The 19,347-nt window shown below is 39.9% G+C and overlaps 1 protein-coding gene across 2 annotated transcripts in view; it reads right to left on the reverse strand.

The window, feature by feature from the left end:
• The window catches only part of atxn1a (ataxin 1a), a 95,325-nt gene that overhangs the window by 15,535 nt on the left and 60,443 nt on the right, over window positions 1-19,347 (reverse strand). Inside the window, exon 3 of one of the 2 annotated variants that reach the window (XM_065470828.1) lies at window positions 15,495-15,612. The gene's annotated coding sequence lies outside the window, so the exon portion shown is untranslated. Of the gene's footprint in view, window positions 1-5,128; window positions 5,549-15,494; window positions 15,613-19,347 lie in introns of those variants that run through there. The other variant, XM_065470829.1, reaches the window with a different exon arrangement.

Here is a 19,347-nt window from a genome sequence, read left to right on the forward strand (position 1 = left end):
AATAGCATAGCAGCTACTGAACAACTTCTGCTGGAAAAGTGTACTATCATGTCACATTAAAGGTAATGTGGGAAATTATAAAGCATTTAAATATACAAATATAACTAGAAATCACAGCTGTGCTGTGAACAGAGACACCAATGCTAACTTCATAATCCTCCCGGTTGCTTCCATTTTATCCTGCAGTGTTACTAAGAGCATGACAGAGCCAGAAAGAAGTGTTCATAGTGGAAAAGAGAAAGAAAAAGAACTCAAAGTAGAACAAAAGAGTAATTCCCACTGTAAATCCCCTTCTCGCATCCACGGTGGGAAACTTTGGTATCTTAAAGAAAGAAAAAAGAAAACAACATGGCTACAACAACAATTAATGAGGGAAGAGACCGAGGAAGGTCGAGAAAGGGATAAACAGAGGCAGGGAGGTGAGAAAGACTGGAGAGCAGAGGGTATGAGAGTGAGGAAAGGCTTAAGATGCATGGGAGACATGGAGAGGGATCGAGAGAGCAGGCTCAGCTGACCTACATTGCACAAAGAGAGGACTGCTTCACTGAAAGTGACACTCAAACACACATTCGCTGAAAAGCTAAGTCACCTGAATCTTGCTGAGCTTGCAGTGTGTACGTGCAGGACTGTGCGCTGTGGTGTGGGTGTGTGTAGATATCAGATGACCTGTAACCCAAGCTGCCTGTCCTCCATGTGCTTGAGCCTTTTTTTTCTCTACACACACACTCACAAACACGCTTCTCCACCTTACCAAAACCTGTGTGCAGGTCAGCAAATACTGGAATTTTTCACTCACTGCAGGTTCATATATGCCACCTTTCTCTCACAGTTGTTACTTCAGAGGACACAGTACTCATGAACATTAATCTCCTGGAGACTTACCCTAACCTTAGAAGGCAATCTATAATTTATAAACACTTTATGTTTTACTCTCACAGTAATGGAGTGCATTGTGGTTATGGCGCCACAACAGAAGTCATAAGGCCACCCACAACTATGACTGTTTAATACAACAATTACAAAATATTTACTTAAACACTGGACTGGACTGTCATACTGTATCTCTAACAAATCGATATCCTTCCAAACTATCGCTGAAAAACTGGCATATTAAATACAAAAAAGTCTCTTTTTAGCATTAAAGTTGAGTTGTTGTCTTTAACTTAGTAGCATATATAGTACACTGAAAAAGCTGCCAATTTTGATCTACACATACTACATTGCTTCAATGTGGGTGGATGCCCGAACTAGCAAATCTGACACATGCTTTATTACTTCCATTTTCCCCCTTTTTGTTGCTTACTTCGATTTTTCCACCACACATGTATGTCAAAGACCCCAAAATGCAGGGTTTTAAGAACTCTGAAAAGTTCTAGTTCCTGCAATGCAGACATCAACAGGGATGACTTATTTTTAAGAGTTATAATAGCTATGAAAAAGTTTCAGTGGCCAGAATCCACCTAAAAAAAACAGAAAGAAAAATCTGCAGCTACAAAAAGAACAAGGAGTCCTGTGACAGACTGTATGGTCCCCACAGAGCTCTGATCTCAGCATTACAAAGTCAGTCCTGGATTACACAAAGAGATGGGAAAACAATGAAACAACTCAAATCCATAGAAGAACTTCTGGAGAGTTCTCTCAGTTGTTTTGGAGGACCTAACCCTACAATGACAAATTATATGCAAAACTATGTACAAACTGATGAGGAAGTTCTTTAAAATTCTACAAATAGAGTGAATGATATTTTTAAAAGCTGCTCACTCAAATCTTTGCATACATCTGTCAAACAGGCCTCTATAATATACTAAATATGTTGAATGCTGATGTTAAATTTCCAATACATCCATTATTACATTTTCTAGTTTTAGTTGTCACTTTCAATCTGTAACTGCTTTCAAGTTGGTAAAATTCCCATGTTTGTTGAGTTCTAAAACCACTGGATCCCTTATCAAACATTTACATTCTCTGTTTGGTGAGTTATATCAAACATCTGCAGAATGCAGTTCGCTAATGACCCAAATATATGATCTTGTTAAATAACAGTGACTTGTAGTGACTACAGAATAAACAAAATCCAATTAAACTCCCATCAAAGCAAGAAAAACCCATTATACTTTGCATCTCTACCCAGGAGCACTGTAATAAGCATATTGGCTTATTAAGTCAACATACAGCAGACACGTTGTGGACAAATAGACACAGAAATACTGGTGAGGCTCCACGATCAGTGTTTGCTATAGTGCATCTGTTTGCATTACAATTTTTGAAAATGTTCCAATTTATCATAAAATTTTAGAATATGATGTATGACATATAAAAAAACGAAACTTTGTTTCAATCTGGAAACAAGTCAATATGCAAAGGAATAAAAATAAATAAATCAGTAGTGTATAAACTGAGCATTGGTAAACAAGCAAAACTAAACTACAAATGATCTTCCAAAAAAGTTGAGATGCTGTTTAAATAATGAATTTGATGCCAGAAGCAAGTTTGAAAAGGGTTAGTAAAGGAGTAAAAAGCCAAAAAAAAAGCATAATATTAAAAAGCACCTAGAGCTATGGAAACAGGTCAATAACATAAAACATCCAGGGAACCTGACATTCAGAGTTAAAGATGGGGGAGGTGTTTACCCACTCTGGAAAGGTGTCAAATATTTCAGCAATTTAAAAAAATTATGTCTTTTAATTTGACAATCATCCCTGAGAAATCTTTGCATGCAAGGGATGAGGCCAAAAGCACAAGATTCTGTAGTGGTCTTTCCTGTCAGTCGTGAACCAGTCCTAGTCAACACATTTCATCGACGTATCCACAAATGCCAGCTCAAGCTCTTCCATAAAAAGAAAAAGATATTTATATAAACAAGATCGAGAAATGCGGCTGCACTTTCTGAGCAGCTGCGGTTTAGATGGTACAGCGGGTTGGCCACTAATCATACGCTCCTGCACAAGCCCAAGTGTCTTGGACAAGACACCGAGTCCCAAGATGCTGAAAATGGCAGGCCAGCATGGCATCTCTGCTGCTACAGAGTGAGTGAAACACAACGTATAGAAAGATTAAAAGGTGATGAGATTTGCAGGATAAGGAGCCTAATGCAGTCTCATTTAAACAGAAAATGCACCTTTTATTAGGCGGTTAGAAAGTCCATGCAAAAATCCAACCGATGACCAAAAACTTGCAGACGGCACACAAGATAGGTAATAGACACTGTGACAAAGGACAACGGGAAGACATGATTATTTATACACACAGAGACACACTAAGGGGTAATCGGGGAAACAGGAAATGCCTGGGTAGCAAGACACAGCAGAAAACAATCAAGACAACAAGACAAGCAATGTCAAACTACACAAAACACAGAAGACATCCAGCTATCTACAAAATGTAAAACAGGACAAAGGAGACTAACATACTAAAATTTGACGTGGAAAGACATATGAGAGAAAGCTGGGACAACAACCTTCATATACAACTTTACAACTTTAACATCTTTTGGAAACTATAAGGAACATGTCCTCTGGACTACAGAGAAGAGGGGCGATCTGACTTGTTATCAGCACACAGTTCAAATAGGGAAGCATGGCAGGGGGCATTTGTGAAGAACCACTAATGCTGAGAAATATTTGAGATTTCAAAGCAACATAGACTGCCATCCAGATGAAATCTTTTTCAGGAAGATAATGCCAAACTACATTTTGCACATATACCAAAATACTGGCTCTATGGTGTGCTGGTTCTAAACAACTCCCTTTGGTTCACCCTTATGAAAGGAAATAGACAAAAGAGTAAACTGCTGAGCAGCTGAAATCCTATAAAGAATGGGTAAATATTACAGCAACTGGTTGCTAAACACTTACAGTATTGTTAAAAAAGGGTGATGCAACACAGTGGTGAACGTGACATTATCCTAACTTTTTCAAAATGTTTTTCAGACATCAAATGTTAAATGAGCAAGTGTTTTTCTAATAAACACATTTCTCATTTCAAGATATTTTTATGAAATAACGGTTTAAATGAATGCAAATCATCTCACTCGGGTTTTATTTACATTTTACATGCTATTGCAACTTTTTTATGCAAATGCTGCTGCACATAATGTATGTGCCTTTCAGTGTGTGTGTGGGTGCATGATTGCCCAGTCATAATCATAATCATGATCAAAGGGATAAGTCCAACGTGATGTGTTATCTCACAGCTAAATATAGTTCAACTAGAAAGTACAGTGTTGCTACAGGCTTATACTTCACTGTCTGTCTCTCCTTCTCTTATTTCTTGATCTAAGCTTCTCTGCAGCTTTTTGTCGACGTAGTTTTGCATTCATGTGTGTGAGTGTGTGTTTGCAAGCACGGCGCTGCATATGTGCGTGTGCACATTAGAGGAACCCTTGCCAGACTGGGAACTTTGACAAGGCTGCCACTTTATTCACTGTCATCCTCCGCTCGTAATTGCACACAAACAACAACAAACAACACACATATAGGAGTACGGACAGATAGTGAGAGAGTGATGGAGGATCTGCCAATGACAGATGGGCACAGAGTTAGAGAAGCTCAAGGGGGACCGAGAAAGAGAGTAGCAAGGCAGAGAGAAACTGAGAAAGAGGGAGAGTGGTTAAGAGTTACACAAACAAAGGGAGACAGAGATGGAGAGAAATAAATGACTGTGAGAAAAAGAGAGAGTCTCGTTCAGAAAACAAACAGTTAGGCAGTGTTGCATGACTTGCACTTTCTCACCCCTCGGCAGCCCTGAGCTTGGTTGGATGGTTGGGTGGATGGAGGCTGGGGTAGGGAGGAGGGAGAGGGGGCAGACACGCAGACAGGCAGGCAGGGAGAGCCAATGGAAGGAGAAGAATGAGAAAAATGTGAGAAGAGAAGAGAAGAGAAGAGAAGAGAAGAGAAGAGAAGAGAAGAGAAGAGAAGAGAAGAGAAGAGCTTCAGGAGAACGGACGAATGCACGAAACAAGCAACGACGCTTGTAGGATAAACTAGGGCAGTACGCATTTACAAAAGGCATACTGTGAGACAACACCACAAGCATTTGAGACACACACACACACACACACAGGCTGACTCTGCTGCTCCCATACACACTTCATTCAGAGTGAGCGCAAAACTGTGTGAAGTGTACTTACCAGGGTAGCAGGAGTAGCCCACTTCTGCAGCATGCTTTCTCTCCCCCTCTCATTCCTTTGCTCCCTTAACTGCTCCCTTCTCCTGCTCTGCTGTGTCCCTTGTAAAGCACCCCGAGTCTCTCTCTCTCTCTCTCTCTCTAACTCTCTCTCTCAGGCGGTAAATCCCAAGCAGTGTACTTGTGCTACAAACTGCTATCTGCCTTTCTCACCCCCCTCCCCCCAAACAGACACCACAGACACACACACACAGAGAGCCAGCAACCCTCTACTAAATCTTGACAGTGAGGCAGGAAGCTCCCTCACTACCACTGAAATACAGCACTCAGGTGATCTCACACACACACACACACACACACACACACACTCGCACAAACGTACACACAAAACTGGTAGCACACACTAGCACACGCCCACAGGGAGGGAGTCCCGCATGCAGAGCTCCAACGTGTATTATGCAAGGGGCTGAATGCGAGCCAGAGCTCTCACACTGTCTGCCCCACACACACACGCGCACGCAAGCACACACAGGGCCCCTCCCACAGTTCGCTCGTCCAACTTCATCAGGTATTCATTCAAAAAACACACACATGCCAGCTGGCTGCACGCCCAGAGACCGCTTACAAGCAGAGAAAGAGAACGAAAGGGAGGGAGAGGGAGAGAGAGGCTGGGTGGGAGGGTGTTACAGTGAGAAGGGCAGAGAGGGGACTGTGGGAGAGATAAAGGCGGAGGGAGGGAGAAAGTGAGTAGTAGAGATTAGAGAGAGGGAGGCAGACAGAAACAGAGTGAGCGCATGAAAGAGTGACACATGGAAAACTCGTCGAGACACACAGATAGACTTGCATATAAGGCTGATCTGATCTGATCACGGTGATGCCAGACATATTTGATATATGCTGGAGAGGAACCGAGGAAAGGTGTCTTGTTTATAAAGGTGTAAGAGTTTGTGAATTAAATCAAGGAGGCACAAGGAAAATCAGAACCTCTGTTTGTCCCCCTTTTCAGATATAGTTGGTTTCATGCTCGGATTCGACAAGCCTGCATTTCCCAGTTTTGACCACTAGATGGTACGACTGATTACAATTGTAGAGGAGTCTATTTCCGTTAGTTAGCTGACCTAGTTAAAAGACCATTTGGAAGTAAATATAGATGAAATGTGCTCTTCAATGCTAAGAGATGTAGCACGCACAGAAGAGAAATGAGCACTCTCTTATAGGATGTTAACACACACACACACAAACACACGTGCGCACACATGCAATGACTAACTAACTTACGGAAAAATGATTCCCGAAAGATTTAGTTGGTCTAAACATGCACTAAAAAGACATCCTGTTTGTTTTAGTTGGCCTTCCTGTCAGCTTGATATCATTCCAGGGTTCCAATGTTCAACACTGGGTATTCATAGTTTCAGGCAGCGGGAGACATTTCAATATTTGCAGTGAATGTGGTAACATATAAAACACAGAGTAAAATGCTCAATGTTAAGAGTTTTAAAAAGCAGGAATGTCACAGTTATTTGTAGTCTTTTTATTTTGTTTTTCATAGGGCATTCCTACTGATAAGCCATCATCTAGTACGGTTGGGCTTTCGCTCATGTTGACAGCACAGTTTGTGATTTGCTATGGCACTGAAAGTTGCGAAATTTCCTTCCTGTTTCAAAAATATTCGACCCATTTCTAAAGAAATTGAATATTGTGCATTTCTTTAGAAATGTTAAGATCGGGGAATTTGAAGGCAGTTTTGGAAATGTAACCAACACCACTGCATTTTATCATGAAGGAATCATGCACTGCATATGCGCTATAAAATTGTAATATTAAGTTGTTAACGAAGAGTTTTTTAACATCAAAATGAAGCTCAAAAGAATTAACTGAAAATATCTGATTGAGGAGGAAAAGCGAAGCAAAAAACTGCACAACTATGACTATTTTGTCCATTAAACATCCTGCCCTAACCCAAGAAATGCAATATGATTAGTAAGCCTGTAGCCTTCTAACATAGAAATATTTCTCAGCAAGCTTGAATCATAATTCACTGTATGAAGAGTTCACTAGAAGAACAAGTCATTAGTTTTTCCATTTAAATCAAGTACAATGCAAACTATGATAAAGTCTCAGTATATTAATGTACATTTTTTACTTGTAACACATTAATATGACAATATTAAAGAAGAGTATTTTAATCTCAACATGTAGCTTTAAAGAATGGGCTGAAAAGACGCATAAATAAGGAAAGAAGCGAAGCAAAAGACAGACTAGAAAACCAGACTAGACCGTGCTCTTGTTAAGTCAGCTGACCTCAGCAGCAAAGCAACACTGGTCTGTTTCCTTAGCAGCTAATTGGAGCCTCTCTGCATTTAATCATAATTCATTTGTGTGGGTTTGTTTACAAGTGAAAGCAGGATAAGACAAAGAGAGCGAGAGAAAGTGGGAGTAGAGAATGAGCAGAAAGAAATGAGAAATTTTAGCTTCTTGCTTGGCGATCCGAAGTCTAGCCCCGCACGGCTGCCTCCTTTGATCAGGTGGACCGTCTCGCCTGAAGCCTTGGTGAAACTTTTCGCCAACAGCTGAATCTAAAGATAAATTATATCTGTTGTTTCAAATGTAGCCTGAAGCCCAACCAAGACAAATGATTCAGTTGGGTGTGACTGAAAATTGGAAACCAATACGCTTCCAAAACATCACTATTACTCAATCTTGGCACGACTTGTCTTCCTCAAAACCCATTTCTCATTGTCCTTTAGCATAAAAGTGTCCTGTTGAATCCCTACAAATGTACATAATTGCTTCATGGTGAATGTGCTGTATGTGTATAACACGACATCATAATCATCGTACATCTCCAGCTTTAGAAAAACACACATTTTTTCTTTGATTGACAATAATTTGACATAACCTTTTCACTTTATACAACAAGAAGCACTTTAATGCAGACCTAACTGACAAGCCACACTCCTTAGTGAGTTTGATTAGAAATGGCCAGAATGAAGGTTGAATCAAAACACACGCATTGAGCTTTTCAACAAGACTCACTCATAACATGACACCTCAGTCAATGATCTCCTCTCAACAAGAATCAATGAATTGTTAAGTGCACTGAAAAATTCACTGCAAAACCTGCCTTATTCTGTCTCAGCCTTCTGCCTTTCTGCAGAGCACAGTCTCAGTCACAGCCAGTCACTAAGGAAACTGATGAAAAGCTTCTATATATACACACACACCCGTATACATATCACACACTGCTCTGCTCTCTCTCCCTGTCACACACACTGAATCTCTGTGCCGCTCTCTCTCAGTCGCCCACGCAAACTTCACACACGCTGTGGTTATGACAACAGCAACCCCCGCCATCCTACACTCTCTTTACCCATCTATCCCCCCCCCCCCCCCCCCCCCCCCGTCTCTGTCGGCAAAAGTCTCAACTCCCTTGTTTATCCATGTCTTTCCATCTGTCTCTGGGTCTATGTGTGACTATGTGTGTGTATGTGTGCACAAGCTGGTGAGAGAGCAGGTGTAGAGCCATCTAATGGTCACAAACTCATACACACAAACTGTGTCTGCCAGACAGACTTTATGAACTAATGTTCTGTCAGTAATCTATTATTCATAACCTTTTGTAATCATTTCATAATTATGCTAATAGTGCCCTCTGAACTTTGGGGCATTTACACGGTCTGCAAACATCTTTCATTTTTACCCCCCCATACCCGTTCATCTCTGTCTCGCTCACAAACCCTCTGCCAGACTGTGTTAACTTGCTGGCAGTGTAGTGCGCTACTTCGGCCCAAGCCACATCCCATTCACAAACCTACTAATCCACACACACTATTAGATCCCTGCTAGTCACACACACAAAGAAGTATGCATGTGTGTGTTTGCAGGATTAGGGAGGGACTGGAATGGATGGGCAAATCACTGCTAAGCTCCTCTATTGCTGCATAATCCTACTGAGTACACACACACACACACACACACACACATACACAAAAGCATGCATGGAAATAGAGACACACAAATGTGTAAATATGCAAACATGCATTCAGATGTGCACGCACAAAACGAACAAGTGCTCTCTCATTCAATGTCGCACACGTACAAAGAATGTATTTGCGCACGCCCACTCACGCAAACAATAGTAGTCATCGTTGACATTCAGACACACAAATATGCAGGCAAAAGTCCAACACACTTATTCAATAACAAATGCAGACATAAACACCCAGATATCATTTCAAAGACAATATATAATCCTGTTCGGAGTATGTGTGTTGCAGTACAAAAGGGAGCAAGAGAGAAATGTGGGATGGGAGGTAGCTGGAGACAGAAAACATGAGTTGGGTTTTTTTCATCTTCTGTTAAAAAAAAAAGACCCCAACGAAGAGAGAAAAATGGAGATAAAAAGTAAAAGATAGAAAAGAGGCATAAAAAAGAGAGATAAATGTAATCCAAACACCATTATGCAATCTATTCATTCATTCTGCCCACACAACTAGAACCCTTTTGTCCATTCAACCACCTTCCCCAACCCTTCAAGAAATGCAATACATACAATTAGTAATCCTGTTTTAAATTCTAAATATGACTCAATTAGTGTTTAGGAGCATCGAAATATTTCTCCACAAGCTTGAATCATAATTTACTGTGTAATGTAAAAGGGTTCACAAGAAGAACCAGTTATCCAGTGACTGTAGTTAATAAACAAAGAAGAAAAAAACAACAACCAATAAGGTGACTGTAAATTACATACGCTGACCCCATGTGGTCCTATGGAGTTAGTGCAAGCATACAGCCCATTTTTATCTAAAGTTGGCCAAAGGAGTAAAAATCTAGTGGGCCAGATTGGACCTTTTGGCAGGTCAATTCTAGCTCATGGGTCAGATGTTTGGCACCCCTGCACTAAGCTAATGAAGCAACAAAAATTGAAAAAAACAAACAAACAAACAAACAAAAAACCTTTTTCATATTCACATATTGAAGAAATAGTTTACTGAATCTGTGTGTTTGGAGTTTTTTTTGTTTGTCTTTTAAAGGTTTTTAAAGTTTACTCATGGTTGCTTCATTACTTTCCTTCACTACTTTTTGTTTTAGGCATTTTAAAAAGGTTTGTCTTGCTGACTCATCTGACAAATCTTACTATAATACACATAATCAGTTTGTTTGCCCGTGAACTCCTGCTTCACAATCAGGAGTTGAACAACCAAAACATGCACCCAGGTTGAGTACCCAATGGACATGCAGGTTGCTAAAAATGTACCTTCCTGACTTATGTGATATAGATAAGAACCTTCAGGTTCTTATCTATATCACATAAGGCTAAAAGGCTTTTTAGCATTTATTCATTCAAAGCACCTTATAAAGCATAGAATAATTTTAATTTCATAACAAAAACATCAAATTTATTATCACAAAACTTTAAATGAGCATGGTATTATGATGACAGTATTTTGCCTAGAAACCACCTAACAACACATCATGCACTAAGTACCATAGGCCTGTACTAGTACTGCTAATAAAATACAAACCACTGGTATCAAACTCAAGATGAAAAGAATAATAAATTTCCCATATTATAATTTTCAGTCAGAACCACTATAGTTAAAGCTGATACAGTAATTTGCCAATATGGCACTGCTCTAGGGCATTCCCTCCCTTCTGTCTTCACACATTCAAATCATTAGGTGGGGAGAGCAACAGCAATTCAGAATAAATGTGAAATCAGTGGCAGGTGTGTTTTAGTCAGACACATCAGGTAAGCTTTGTACTTTGTAGAGCTGAAGTGGAGGTGGGTTGAGAAGTAGCTTGCAGGTGAACAGCACCTATAAAGAATTTTAGTAGCTCACCCTAAATAAGATTTTCCAATTGGATGGGAAGAAAGTTATGCTCTATAATTCTTTTATTATCTCCTACAATGTAACATATGTAGAGTGTGACTGACAGAGTTTTTCTTATTAAACCGATTTCCTTCCTTCCATCCCATTTCTCACACAAAAAGTCAATTTGTGATGCCCATGTTTATCTGGTGATTTGTTCATGTAAGTGGGAGAAATGCGAAAAAGAAAAGAAAAAAAAAAAAAATCAGACTCCGCTGACATGAGTAAGAGCTTTCAAAATCTGATGTCAGGCTGAGGACTATGCTGACAGGTGCATGTGATGCGCAAGTCTGAGGTGCTGCAGAGATCACAGCACTAAACAGAATGGCTGAGCAGACAAATATTAATACATAATGTGGCTGGATTTGTTTGTCAGTGCACATACACTTTATTTTCTTCCCTCCTTGACAGAACGAAAAAAGAATTCACTCAGATTTTAGGATGGTCGCTGCATGTGTCGACATCTAGGACAGAGAACCATACTGCTGTGTTCGCTGAAGGTGAACTGCCCGCTGTAATGGACACAGACAGGCAGACTGGCACTAATTGGCATGAATGGGCATGGCAGCAGGCCTTTTGTGGATGAAGGAGAGGTGAGCGGCTGCTCAGCATGTGTCCTTGTCTATGAATAATGCGTTCCACCTTTTCAAAGGCACACGGACAAAAATGTCAGAGCGGCAGCGCCACTGGTTGAGCACACATTCATCAAAGTCCTCTGCTCTACACAAACACACATCCAACACTCCTGAGACTCAACAGGACACACGTGCAGCACACACCGCAGCCAGTACAGTACTCAGCAATCATCCAAACAAACAAATTCCACAGGCAGACTCTCACAAACACAAAGGCTACACGCTCCACAGGTGTCTGCATGCTGCCCAGCAGCATCCCTGCTTGTGAGGCTAAAAACTGTGTGATGAAAAGAAGAATAGAGTTTAACGTAGCATACAAATCCATACATCCCTCCATTCATGTTACCCTGTACAGTATGGGAAATAGCTGTGCTCTGTCCTCTCGGTCTCCCAGAAGGGAATAAGGTTTCCTGTGCTGGTAACAAAGGGATAATATTTCATTTTCCAAATCTGTGATCAACTGAAAATACTGCAACAGAAAATAATGCTGCGTTTTAAATGTTATATGCACATAGACAAATAAAGATGGAAACTTTCTCACTAAGACAGAAAGCATGCAGTTAGCGGTAACTGTATTTCTACATTTTCCTAAGAAAAGACCTCACAGAACTGATTGATTTCATCAATGGACACACATAACAAAGAAGTGGAAGTCTTTACATGTGTAAACTCTAAAGGCTGCTTCAATTTCTGCCTATTTGTTGATAAGGAACTACGGCATTTCAAGATTTCTTAAATGCGACTGTGTGTTTACGCAACACTTTCCACCACCATCTTCAAAACACCACTACACTGAAGTTGTTCTGACGGGCTGTAGTGACCTTAAGCACCTTGCCAACGTACTTTATGTGGTTTTTCTGGCCTTCAATTTGTTCCCCAGCTATATATGCAATGTTTTGGCTGATAATACGAGCCAAAGAATTACTTTGACTCTCTAGCTTACACTAGAAATACCATAACTGAAGTTTATGTTAGTGCTTCAATCTCATTTTTCCAACTTCGCCTGACCTGACAAAGCAATTTATATTTAGAGACTTGTGGTAAAGAAAAAAAGATTCAAGTATGCACAAACAGTGAGTTGGATTTGGTTCACTCCAACATTCCCACTGCTCCAGACTTTGAAGCTAGAATGACAAAAAGGAAACAGACAGACTGACCACACAGGCTTGTCACTGCTTGCTTCACTTTCCCAACTAATCTGTCACTTTCTTTTAACATCATTATTCTCGGTTTGTTTTTATTCACACACACAAACACACACAAACTGAAAGACCAGCAAATTGTGTGCAGTTAGCAAAACAAGCTTATTTCTGTGCAATATGCTTCCGTATGCATGCAGCTGTCTTGTGTTTTAGAAAGACACACACCCTTGTTTTACTATCTTTATTGGGACTCCCCCTAACCCCAGTCTCACACGCACACTCAAACACTCACAAATTGCCTTCAGGATGGTCGTACGTGTCCTCCTGAGACACAACACCCTCTGACCATGACCCCATTTCAACGCCAAACCCAATCTCTGCCTGGAACACCACAGGGTTTGACTGCAGTTATGTAAGCCTTTGCAGTGGTAGAGAAACAGAGGGAGGGACAGAGAGAAGAGGGTAAAAAAAAAAAAAAAAGAGGGCAGGAGAGACGGACACCGGGACCAGGAGAGGGGGAGCGGGATTAAAGTACAAGTAAATGATGGAGAAGCAGAAAGAAGATAAGAGAGACGGTGAACGAGACAGTGATGTCACCTTGTACTTGCGCTGCAGTGAGACGGACAAAGAGAGCGAGTAACAGAGGGAGAGAGAAAGGGATGTTGAGAGATCTATTAGCTGATAGAAACCATGCAGACAGCCTCCCACTCCTTAGGCAATTGATTCGAAGGATATTGTGCTGAATGCTGTCTGCGTGTGTGCGCAACTGAGTGACAGTGAAACTCTAGCTTTGAGCCTCGGGGCATAAAGTACTAGTACTAGAAATCTACTAGTGTGCTTCTACAACTGAAATGTAAACCATCACATTTTAGGGTAAATTCTTGATGTTTCGTGAATGTAATGATTTGGATTTAGCACATAGTGATTATGGTTAAAATCGCCTCTGAGTAAGTTTTGGTGAATGCGATGTCCTTTTAAGTGGCAAAAACAAGTTTGTATGTCTGTGTGTGTTTCAAGAGGACAGCATAATGGAATGCCTCGGTTCGAGACTTGCCAAGAGCACTTTTCCCATACGCCAGGGAGCCAAGACTTCCCCAACCAGCCAAGAATAGCACCGACACTCTCTCTCTCTCTCTGCTTTACTCTCTCTCACCCACACTCACATGAGCACTCACACATTTTTACTGTTTGGATTTGAGAAAAAGGGTGATAGTGTGAAGGAGGAAATAACAGCCTTGTGCACTTCAACACCGTGACAGAAAAAGAAGAAGAAGAAGAGGGACATTTTCTAAATTCATATTTGTACTCTTCAACAAGCAGTGCAGTGGGACTTTTTTTAGGACACAATATGTTTTGATTAGTATGACGCTAATAAATTTTCACATATTTGAGTTTCAATTAACTCAGAGAAGGAGGGGGGGGGGCTAAGGAGGCTGAAAGACAGAGACATACAAAAGCATAGAGAGGCAGTGAAACTGCCGCGCTGGCTGCTCCCTGTGGGGTAAATGGGTTTGTTGTTCTCTCTGTGGATGTGTACTTACAGTATATGTGATTTGTTTTTCTTTTTTTGAGGCAGCAGTAAACTGGTGGATAGAGATGTGGACTACAGTACATTCCCTTACTGCCACTGCATCACAACAACAGGCAGGAACATGTTTTCTACTCCAAAAAGAAGAAAAAGAAAAAGCAATGACATACTGTATAAGAACCAGCCTTACTGACAGTACAGCTCACTTTTTTTGTCTTCAAACCAGTGTTTAAGCATCTCTACTAGATGTGATTGCCAAAGCTGGGCTTAAAAGGAGTTAAAATATTCTACTTTAATACTTGTTTCTCTCCTTGTGACTCACTGGGAAAACAGCTTATAGTGAGCAGAGAGGCTATCCATCAAACAGAAGACCCGAGTTCAAATCCTTGACCTCACTGAAATGTCTGTGAGTGAGATAATCGCCAGCAGCTCCAAAGGTGCTATTCTGTAGCTGACCCTGCCATCTTACTTCCCTGCGGTAAGGGTAGGAAGCGAAACAGAATTTCCCCTTTGGGGATCGATATTACCACAAAAAGACAGCACTTTTGCAGTGAGTAATTCAGAGAAAATCAAAGCAGTTGTAGCCTGTGCTTTTCAAGAAACTTGAAGAACGGCAGCTCTATTTGTAGAGAAATATTAGATAGCAGACACTGAAAGAAAAACATTACAAATACATATGCAACGCAAAAAAAAGATGCAAACCAAACAATTCCTTCTCAAGCCTTACATTAACCTCACACATGAAAGGTGGTTTTTGGTGTATTGTTTTTTACAAATAGTCGCTGATTTGAACCTTGCTAAACACGCATCTGTGCAGCAGTTGGAATGACAGGTTTATTGCAAAACTGGACTCTTAGCCACAGAGAAAACACTGATCTGGAAAAGTCCTTGATGCCAGAACTAATAACATCAAATTAACCATGGCAGACTAACAGCTTTTAGGTTGAAATAACAATGTGATAGCAGTTTGTCAGTTGTGATTCAGCAGTAATGAGCCGACTACTGTGTCCTAGGTTGTCAAGTATAACCTGAGTTCTAGTAACTTAAAAACACGATACGCACGATACTAGATTACATAGTAATGTAATGTAGTTTCGCCGTACACAGACGAAACTAGATTACATAGCAAAGAACAGAAGATGCTTTTTAAAAAATAATTTTCACCATGGTATCAATGCAAAGACAATTTTACCTCATTCAACACAACCCCTCCAGAGCCCCCAGGTGTGTCAGCAGGTGGTACAGCCCATGGAGAGGGTTCCAGACTATCCCAGAATGCAGTGTGTGTTGACTCAGGGACACAGCACTCCCTGGTGAATGAAAACAACAAACAAAGTTACTCAAAATTTATAGGGAAACATAGGGAAAAAGCACATATGTTTATATATATTCACATATATTCATATACGCTGTGTCAGCAATAGCAAGAATGGATCTGGACACACAGCTGAGGACAGACTACATTGTTCTGTCAATAAAAATAATCACTGCTCTTCTTTGAGTCAAGAAGAAAAACCGTGGTTCTGATTATTTTGCTACAAACAAGTAAAAAAGTCCCACAATAAGACAAAAAAAAACGCACTTCTGTCATGATTATGTGGATGTTGATGAATTATGTGTGAATAGGTGGATGGAAAAAAAAAAAGAGACCTTCAGCTCACTACGCCACTTTTATGCCGCGATTGTTGCTGTGCATGAACATAAGGTAAAAATGATTTGTTAGATTTGTTAGAGAAAAGGTGGGGGACTAGCACTTCCATATCTATGAGAAGCTTCAAGTGCTTCGCTGTTTTAAAAACTGCAGGTCATCATTATACACAGTGCATGTCATACTCGGGGAAGAAACTCCAGAGTATCTTTAAAGACATCAAATGTGCAACAAGCTGACTCGAGCAGACGCCCACGCACCAACATAAGAGACAGACTAGCTGATTGTCGACAGTGTGTACACACTCTGTGGGACTAATTAGGCAGGTTGTGCTGGAGTGACGGCTATGTTATGGGGATACAAGACACATGTTCCCTGCTGTTAGTCAGCGGCAGTATGTGTGTGTCTATGAATGTTTATGGGGTATATGTGGGATGCCAAACATCCTACTGACCTAGTTCTTATATGTCTGACAACAAGAAAAGAGGTGGGGAGGTGTGGGAGGGAAGTTTGTATGCAGCTGTCTTAGCTGTGGGAAAGTGTTTCATTGCAGCTCATAAGAAACCGAGATGGGAATTACAGCATTTGGCTGGTTTTGTGATAGTAAAATATGTCATTCCATTCACACTTTTTAAGTTATGCATGATCACTCTGTGGGACGGAGAGAGGAAGAGAGAAAATAAATATCTGGTTAAAACTGATAGTGCGCTACAGAATCAGGCTTAAACATTTACACATGCATTAAAGTGTCTGCACAAAGAAAGCAAGAGGGGTTCTGTGTATTACAGAGACTTGTAATGTGTTTATGTAAGAAGGAGAAAGAGGAAAAAATAGATGAGCACTGAGGCCATGGATTAGCAAACACCAACTGGCAAAGGAATTGATCACATGGTATAAAAAAATACAAGGGAGAAAAGGGGGATGCAGGAAAGAAGCATTACACACAGAGAAAGAAAACCCAGCACCAGAGGGCCAAAAAAAATGTTGAGAGACCAAAGAAAAAGTAGAGTACAGACAATCCAGAGGTGATGAAAAATAAAGACAGATGGAGAGAAAAGAGGGGACAGAGAGGTAAAGCAAGCAGGGAGGAAGAGAGAGACAACAGAGAGGCAGAGAGAGAAACAGATGGTGGCAGAGAAGAGGCAGATAGAAACTCAATGGGATGACAACACTGGCACAGCCAGCGAGGCACAGCAGGGAGTATGAAAAGCTGAAAAATGTCAGCAGAAAGGGAGGAGGATGATAAGAAGTGAGGGCAAAGCAGGACAGACAGCGAGGGTTTTCATCTAACGCTGCACCAACTTTCAGGGAAAACAAAACAGACCTTCTCATCTTATCAACACAATTTATCAGCAAATAAATGGTACTCTTATAAGTTTCTCTTATTAAAAACCAAAAAACAAACCAACCAACTAACACTGCTTTATTTGCTCATTTCTCATATCTATAAATTAGAAATAGACTTGTTACGATTCAAAAAAGCTAATCATATAACTGATATCTAAATCACCCTTCACATGATGCTCTTATTACTTCAGACTGTGCCTATAATCTGAATCAGCTGTCTATTTAATCCTTCAACTACCTTTCTCCTCACACACAAGCTCTAAGTGAGATAAATCTCTGTTCTAGATTGTGAAGGGTAAAAAAACAAAAGTAACATGATTTCTACAGCTTCATGAGCAGAACCAATACTGTCAGACCTTATTTATTAGTCATTATAAAATAAAGTACTTAATAATGTCCTTTTTAATATCCACACACAGAAAATATGAGAAATCTACGGTGTAAGAGTTTTACCTCATTAACCTCCTAATCACACTTATTGTAAGTGATTGTAAAAGTTGTTGCACTTGAATTGCTTTGCTCAGTACGGCTTTTAAGGTGGCAGTACTGCAACAGCAGTCCGTCTCCCTTAACAGAGATTAATAAATATGGTCTAATCTTTTGTAAGGTGTCCAAATAAGTCCAAAATTAAATTGTTTTGACTGAATATTTTCTCTATTTCAAAGCAACATCTTGTTCATGGTAGTTTGATACTTTTGAATCTGCACATCTTCAGAATAATAACAAATACACCAGAAATGTCTGTCAGCTGAAAATTATTCAGCAAGTCCAGGCAGTAGATTCGTTCAAAGGCTTAAAGAAACGAAAATAAAGAGCTTAATGGATATCTGAACTCTGAGTTCATTAATCAACAGTTTGTCTTGTTCTGACTTTGGTCTTTTACCAATAATGGGAGTAGAGCCTATGCATCTTAATAGCTTTGTTAAAGTTGTTGTCCATGACTTCATCACGTGTGCAAAGTAATGAATTTAATAAGTCTGAATATGAGCAATAAGGAATAGGAGATCTCTCTGGCTGTTTAAGTTGGTACCATTTTACTATGAAACAGGAAATCTCTGTCTGTGAGTTTGTTTCTTTGACTGCCAACTCTTCCTAGACCGTAATGAGTTGAGCAGCCAAGCTTGGCACATAGGCACATCTTAGGCTCCTAGAGGCTCTTATCTATATCAGACGTTATGATGTCATCATGTTGCCCAGCAACCATCCACAAACAGGCTAAAATGACCTGTTTTGGGGATTTTTGGACTTATAAGACTTTATAAAAGCAACTTTTTTTATTTCATGACTGTAACATCTAATTAATATCCAAAACAATTATTAGCAACAACCTGAAATGACCTTATATTTTTGCCTTTACCTACATAGATACACCTCAAGAAAGCATCCTATCATTTTAATTTCATGACAATAACATCTCATTTATATCCACAAAGGCTCAGTTACACATAATATATTATATCATCATCATGTTGCCTAGCAACCACTTGCTAAAATTATCCTTTTTTTCATTTATGCAGCTACAACACCTTATACAAGCATAGTACCATTTCAATTTCACTGCTCAAACAGGCTAACAATACAGGCGGGATGGGCATGCACTAGTAATAGCAATAAAAATGAATGTTTGGGATGAATCCAGAAGACTAAATAACTCACAAGCTAATTAAAATAAATAACAAAACTTTAATTTAACTTTAAATACACAAAATCTATCAGTAAAATACTGTAAATATAGTGTGACACAACTTTATCAGTCCTAATCTTGGTTTTGTTGTTCTATTTCATTTTTCATAAAGAGAAGGAAATCACTTGAAATTTTAAATGAAATTGTGATAAATACGATATAATTATTTCTTACCCCACCCCTACCAAAGCTTTTTCCATACTCCACATTGTACGCTGTCTATTTTACACATAAACGCTGTATTAATCCATCACATCCATAAATTAGGAAGGCTAAATTAGTCAGGAGTGGTTCAGTGTAAACCACATTAAGTAAATAGCTGATCTAATTCTAAAGCGCAGTGGAGTAGCCAGCTCCTGTGTGTAT

The sequence above is a fragment of the Pelmatolapia mariae genome, linkage group LG22, assembly GCF_036321145.2.
Source record: "Pelmatolapia mariae isolate MD_Pm_ZW linkage group LG22, Pm_UMD_F_2, whole genome shotgun sequence".
Lineage (NCBI taxonomy): Eukaryota > Metazoa > Chordata > Actinopteri > Cichliformes > Cichlidae > Pelmatolapia > Pelmatolapia mariae.